The following is a 7133-nucleotide window of genomic DNA, read 5'->3' on the forward strand; positions in this document are numbered from 1 at the left end:
GGTCGAAAATCATTTATTCCATATTATCTTTTTAATGATTTTATTTATTTGAGAGTATGAGTGAGAGGGAAGGAGGGAGCGTGACAGTGGGAGAGGGAGAAGGACAAACAGATTCTGCTGAGTGTAGCATGATTCCATGACCCCAAGATCAGGACCCAGGGTGAAATTGGAGTCAGAGAGGCTCAACTGACTGAGCCAGCCAGGCTGTCTGGGAATTAGGGCACCACAAGCATATTACTATTTTTGTCCAGTGAATTCAATGATCAGAGAGAACTGGTTGTTTTGGGACAATGCAGATTCATTTCTTGTTTACCTACTGTGTGTTTCTTATTAGAACAAGGTGCTTGTGTGCACATGTACAGGCAAGGTAAGGTTTCTCTCCGCTTACATGACAGACAGAAGCAGCCTGACATCTAGCCTTCCTGAGAGCTTGTATCTGGAACAGTCAGCTGCAAATTGCTTTAATAACCATTAAGATAGGCCACTTTTCTTGAACAAAAGTTAAATCATTTACCTAAATATTTATGAAGTTCTTTCCTTGTGCAAAGTAAGGCCTGGTTCTCCATGCCTGAAACAGTTCTTCGTGCTTCTAACAACTTCCATCTCACCCTACAGACTCTATAAAAAAGTCCGCAAGACCCACCTTCAGAACCCTATGGATCTGTGTTTGTCCAGAGGGCAGCTGAATTTGCTCTCAAGTCTCTTTGGGCTGGTTCTGAGTCTCTCTCTTGCTACCTTTCCAACCACCTCCTTTAGACCTATACTTTGTTTGCAATATCTGTTCGGCACAGGACCGACACTTATACTTGGATGTTGTCTCTCAGAAGGTCACTTCTCACCCACTACCAGCAGCTCACAGTCTCAGAACCACTGACCAAATCAGAGCCCCAACCTTACCTCCCATGTGAGCAGTGGGAGAGATCAGACATCTGGAATGTATTTTAGACTTGTGTCACATGCCCACACATGAAGATGGGCCCATAGCAGTGAAAGATCTGTTGTATCCTAAAAGCACAACATTTTTAAAAAAAATTCTTCAAAGCTTGTAGGGGAATTAAAGAAAACGATACCCATAAGGATGTGCTCTACAAGCAAAAAGAAAAGTGATTGTTCTCTATTTGCCCTGTTTAACCAGCTACCCTTCCAGTAATGTCTTCCAATTACAGTATGAACAGAAAAAACCACTGGAAAGAAAGTAGGAGCAGAGCCATTTCTTTAGTATTTCTGGCAGTTGAGAAAGTCAAGCCTTAACTCTCAAACTGGAGTGTCCTGAGCACTTGTAAGCACATCCTTCACCTTATTTTAGGGGTTCTTCGAGGGTTATTCCTTCTCTCCTGCTACTTCCCTTTGTCTTCCCTGCTGCAGAAGCCCAACAAAAAGACCCACATGACTCCTATCTGGAAAATATATGATAAATCATTAGAGGTAGAGTTTATAATGAATAAGTCTTCCTGTGGATTAAAGGAAATAGTTATATGAAAAACACTGACCATGTTACTTGGCACATAGTAAGTACTCGATAAATGCTATTTGTTTGTTCACTCATTTGTATATGTCCCTACCGTGGTTCTGGGGAGGATTAAAAGCAGTTTATGAGGGGATCCCTGGGTGGCTCAGTGGTTTAGCGCCTGCCTTTAGCCCACGGCATGATCCTGGAATCCTGGGATCGAGTCCCGAGTCTGGCTCCCGGCATGGAGCTTGCTTCTCCCTCTGCCTGTGTCCCTGCCTCTCTCTCTCTCTCTCTGTCTATAATGAGCAAATAAATAAAGAAATCTTTTTTTTTAAAGCAGTTTATGAAAATAATGCCAAAGAGTCTGTGATATTACCTATGATACTGGGCTCCAGAATAAAAATACGGAGAACATTCTCCCTAAACTTTTCCCATATCTTATCATTCAGCCCTACCGGGTTCTGCTCATAAATATGCCCTGCATGGCATCTTCTACTTAAGCTAATACATGTGTCTCTAAACGTCTGGCCCTCAGTGAAGCAGTCTGCATACTGCAAAATCTCTCATTGGATCTGCCACCATTCTTGGGGTTCTGGTCCTTAGAGATAATTAACACCACTGTGGTGTAGGCAGAATCGATAAAAGATAGAAGATCATCAAAAGGCTACTTGTGTCCAATTAGACAGCACACACCTTGACAGACTGTACTGAGACAATGAAAGCAGTCTGACAGAGAACCCAGCCAGAAGTTGGAAGCAGATCTTCTGTGCATCTGAGCCAGGGAGCTTCATTGTGGTCCTCTGAGGTGGATGGGTACCTAGTGCCTTATGAGGAGTTGCCAGCGACATCCTTCTTTTATTTTGTCATGATAAAAATATGATATTTTTATTAAGACAAATTACTGAAGTATACTGAGTAGAAAGTGAAATTCCTCCTTCATCTCCTCATTTCTCTCCCCCTCCAGCACCTGTTAACCGTTGAAGATGTACTCATTTTGATCTTTTCCTATCCAGTTAAAATCATAGAATACATACATACTGTTTATAAATATATAAATAGGATCATATTACATAAGTATATACTTCTACAACTTGCTTTTTTCATTGAAAAATATATCATGGAAATCTTTCCTTGATGTTATGGTTAGATCTACTTTTTTAAAAAGAGATATATTCCAAGTTATAGCTATACCATGATTTATTTAACCATTTTCCTACCTGTAAACAATTAGGTTGTTTCCAATGTTTTGCTATACAGAAAATGCTATAATAAACAGTCTTAGATCCATATCACTGTGATTTGGTTTATAGCGGAATGGCTTGGTCGAGTGGGCTGTACATTAATATTGTATAGGTTTATACCAAACTACCTTCCGATCTATACTCTAACAAGTTATATAAGAGATTATTTGTTTCTCACATCCTTACCAACAGGAAATATGATCGGTCCTTAAACATTTTGTCATTCTTAAAGGCAAAGAAAGCTAACTCATTGTTCAAATGCCACCTCTTGGTCCCATATTTTTTAGACATTTGCCTGACGAGAGCATGCTCCTAGAAGTAACAACATGGTAAGAACAGGGAAAGCAGTGGTGGTTCCAGATTTTTTTATCTAGGAAAATCCTGAAGCCAGTGGGGTGATGGCTAAGAGACTGCACTGGAGCTGTCTTTGCCTTGGAAGCGAGTTTCTCTTTATGTTATATGTTATGTGACTTGGCTCCTGGGACACAGATGAAGATTATGGAATGGTTGAAATTTCCCCCAATTCTCTCTGTCCTCCCAGTTTATGCAGACATGGAAGTTTTGGGAAGGAGGTTGTCACCCACCAACACAGGGTTAAACAGAAATTCTTGGTGGTGAAAACAATGTTATATTCACATTGACTTACATTTATACCACAGCAATTTCCATCTCTTGGGTAAAAAGACTTTAAGACTGACAAATAAAATGCCCAAGCATCCTGTTCTTAATTTTACTTCCTAGCTTGGCTGCCTGGAGGTGGCTAATGCTGGAATACTTTCATATCAGTGAACTTAGTTTCTATGGGAAATAAAATTTTGCATTCATAGAATAAAACTGTAGAATATGTTATCCCAATACAGGATGGTGAATATTACTGTTCCTAAAAAGAACTTTGGAGTTTGGTGTGGCATTAACTATATTTAGTTCTGAGCAGATAACCACCAGAGTGGCCTACTTCACTATCAGTTTGAGAAATTACCATCAAAACCAAACGATTTGGGGAGAATCAGAAAGAGGACAGCTGGGGTTTCCCTTACTGTGAAATCAAAACACCTCCCAAGTACTTCTTCTTTTAATCCTGAACACAAACTTCATTCTAATTACACTACCAGCAAAAGCTGAACAGTGTGAGATCCACTGTGAAATGAATATTACTAATGTAAAAAAACCCCAGCATATCCATCTTTTAAAAATTTAGTATCTTAATGTGATCCATGACTTAGTCACCTTTTGTACTGCTTTCTGTTTGATTATAATTTTATCTATTAATCATGTTAATCCAATAGACTCTGCCTTAATCAAATGTGAGTCAATTACCCAGTTCTTCAAATTATATTTTTTAATGAAAGACATTTTTTAAAATTGAATGCCAATTAGGGCCAAGCCAAACTTGTTCATAAAGTTTGGGTTATCACAGAACAGTATGAGCCCTTGACTATACCTGTAATTCCAGCTCCTTCTGATGAGGGCGTGCTGTGTGCTTTTAGACACAGTCATTAACCTCTCTGTAATTCTCGGTTTTCCACCTGTGAAATGAGGATAATGATACTTCTGGCTTGGGAAATGATTTTATGACTCTAAGTTGAAAAATGCAGCTAGAATACCAATTTTTTAAAAAAAGCCTTAAGTAATTTTGCTCTTAATGTCTTACTATAATTGTTTTTGTTTTTCCTTAGCACCAAACTGGTTTTTGACATTATTAGAGAACTGCTCATAACTCCCCTGAGAGGGAAGTCTATTGGGAAGGGTCTCTGGGGAGCTGATTCTTTACCACAAACGATTAAGGACAAAGCAGTGAGGACAGTCTATCCATGGATCTCCTGGAACTCTGTGCTGGGAAAGGTTGTAATGCTGCTTCTTAGGTCAGAATAAAGCCCCATGGTCCATCAAGGAGGCATGCTACAGACACAGATATGGGGAGTGGGGGCAAGAGTGCAGAGGGGACCAGCTCATGGTATAAGGGGCTCCATGTCTTGGTTTCTGGGGTCTGTGCTCCACCAATACTGTGTACAAAGTAGCATGTGCACATTTCTCCAGAATGGGCATCCAGAGTTATGAATTTTCAGTAAGATTCTAAATGGAGTCTACAAACCACTGTTTCAGGATCAAACAGACTATGAGGTCAGGGGCCCAAACCTTGGGCTGGGACTGATCCAGAGGCTCATCTCCACCTGCTTAATGGGAGAGGAAAGACATCTTATCAGCAGACAAGTGTTTCTCCTTCCATTCTGCAAAGCTGGCTGCCATTACACTGTCTGAAATTAGGGATCTGGACTTCTCAGGAAGAGGGCTCTTTCATAGTTGTTGAAGTTTAGGGAGGTAATGATAGTTATTTCATTCCCTTTCTTTTCTGTTCCAAGTACCCTACTCCTCTGGTATTTTGCTCTGTCGTTTAGTTGAAATCACGTTAGTGTATTACAGGCTGATCCAGCTGAGTACATTCTGCAGAGAAATGACAAGGAGCCTGGTGGTGGTAAAAAGCTCTCCTAACAGCAGGCAGCAGCATGGTGCTTTAGTGCTTTCTGATGGACAGCTAGGGACCCGCTGTCAGTTTCTAAGCTCTGTGTTGCCATGGTTCCAAAGAAAATCATTTGTATTAACAATCACCGAGGAGGGGCTACCTGGGCAGAGAGCTTCTGGTCCATAAAGTGGCCTGGGAAGCTGGTTGGGTAAACTGAGATGTTCTGACCCTTCTGTTAATAAGCTTTTGAAGCCATTCCTCTTGAATTGAAGCCCCACAATTCCAAAGGGCTCAATGCCACTTGGAGCTAACACGCTACAGGACTATTTCTAAGTTGTAATGCTACTGTTAAAAATGTGAAAAAAAAACTTGCAATTTGCATGTGATTAGAGTGATTTTTGCATCCCAACCTGTGTGACCATCTGAAAATCTCTTTCTGTGTTTCCATCAGGCCCCTGTGTTGATGGTGTTACAGGGATGCAGGGTTACTCCCAGCCAATGGGCAGCATGAAACTCAATAGTGGGCAAACATCTATGGTTCTATAATGCTCCAGTAATCTTGTTGAATCTGAATGACTGGATTCTGGGTCCTGACTCTCCTCCCACTACAGCCCTTAGCAAAGTTGCTGGAGAACATCCTGTAAGAGAACAAGAAAGGCCCTACTGTGCTTGAGTTAAGTAAATAAAACTTTCTTCCCCCCAAATTTATGACTCTCTTAGATTTTTAGCAGTGGAATTATTAGGTCAAATAAAGTGAATATTTTGAAGCTTTTGAGAGCCAGATTGGTTCCAAAGTATTGTGTCAGTTATGGAGTTTATTTCTAGTTTTATATTCTTCTTTGAGAATCGTCTTTTAGGTTATTTTTCCCATTTACCATATTAGTTTTAGTTTTTATCTCATCTATTTATATGAACTCTATATACACTAAAGATGATATCTCTCTGCGATATTTGCTGCAGATATTGTCTTAAGGCTATTGGGAATTTTCTTGACATACAGAGCTTTTGCTTTTATGAAATAAAGCCTGTCCTTTCTTTTCTGACTTCCTTGGCAATTGTATTTCAATAAATATTTATTAAGCACATACAGTGTGCCAGGTATCATGTATGCCCTGGTCTCCAAGAACTTGCAATCATTTTATGAGGAGACAATGGCATCGAAAACCTCACCATTTTGGATTGGGGGGGCTTCCACTTCTAGAATGATAGCTCGCTGAGTACTTAAAGGGAACCTTGGCTATAGAACAGTACAAGAGTTCTAGAATTAAACCCTAGAAAGGACACACTTTTGGAGATATTGCTAGAGATAGAGATAGTCTCTAAAGATTCCTCCCTTTCAAATGGAAAAATGGCAGGATAGGGCCAGAGTAGCTAGCAGCAAGAAGGGTGATTACCTGACAACTACTGTGATATATGTCTATATGTCTATATGTCTATATATCTATATATTACAGTGGGATGGGCCAGCTGGGATGGGAAAGCTGAACTGGCACTACCCTTAGAGCTGGGCAAGACAGGATCTGCTGTGGGCCCATGTTTTGGAAAAGATTCTCATATCTAAACACACACATACAACGCCCATATATAAGTGCTGACACAGCATGACCATACCCTATACAACCGCTCTCATGACTAACTCCATTAAGAGTCCAGAGAGGCAAACACTTGTACAGGATAGCATCTAAACACGGAGTGATAAAGTCTAACTGTGGTGAGGTTTGGGTTGTTGGAGATGGATACTGCTTTAGTAAGCAGGGAGGATTTGAGCAGTGGAAACCTTTAGGTAAAAGAAAAAATAATCAATTTATGAAAGCCTTTCCTCCTGAGTAAATGCAATAGGTCCTCATGCAATAAATATTGCTCAGTAGTCTCAAGTGTCCATTTTGGGGGCTTCTTTTTGTGTCCAGCTTGTGGTTCTAGATGGTCTCACAAGTTAACACAGTATTTGTGACAGATGCACATGACAGTAGAGAAAATTTTC

This window comes from Canis lupus, chromosome 30 (assembly GCF_003254725.2).
Source record: "Canis lupus dingo isolate Sandy chromosome 30, ASM325472v2, whole genome shotgun sequence".
Classification (NCBI taxonomy): Eukaryota; Metazoa; Chordata; class Mammalia; order Carnivora; family Canidae; genus Canis; species Canis lupus.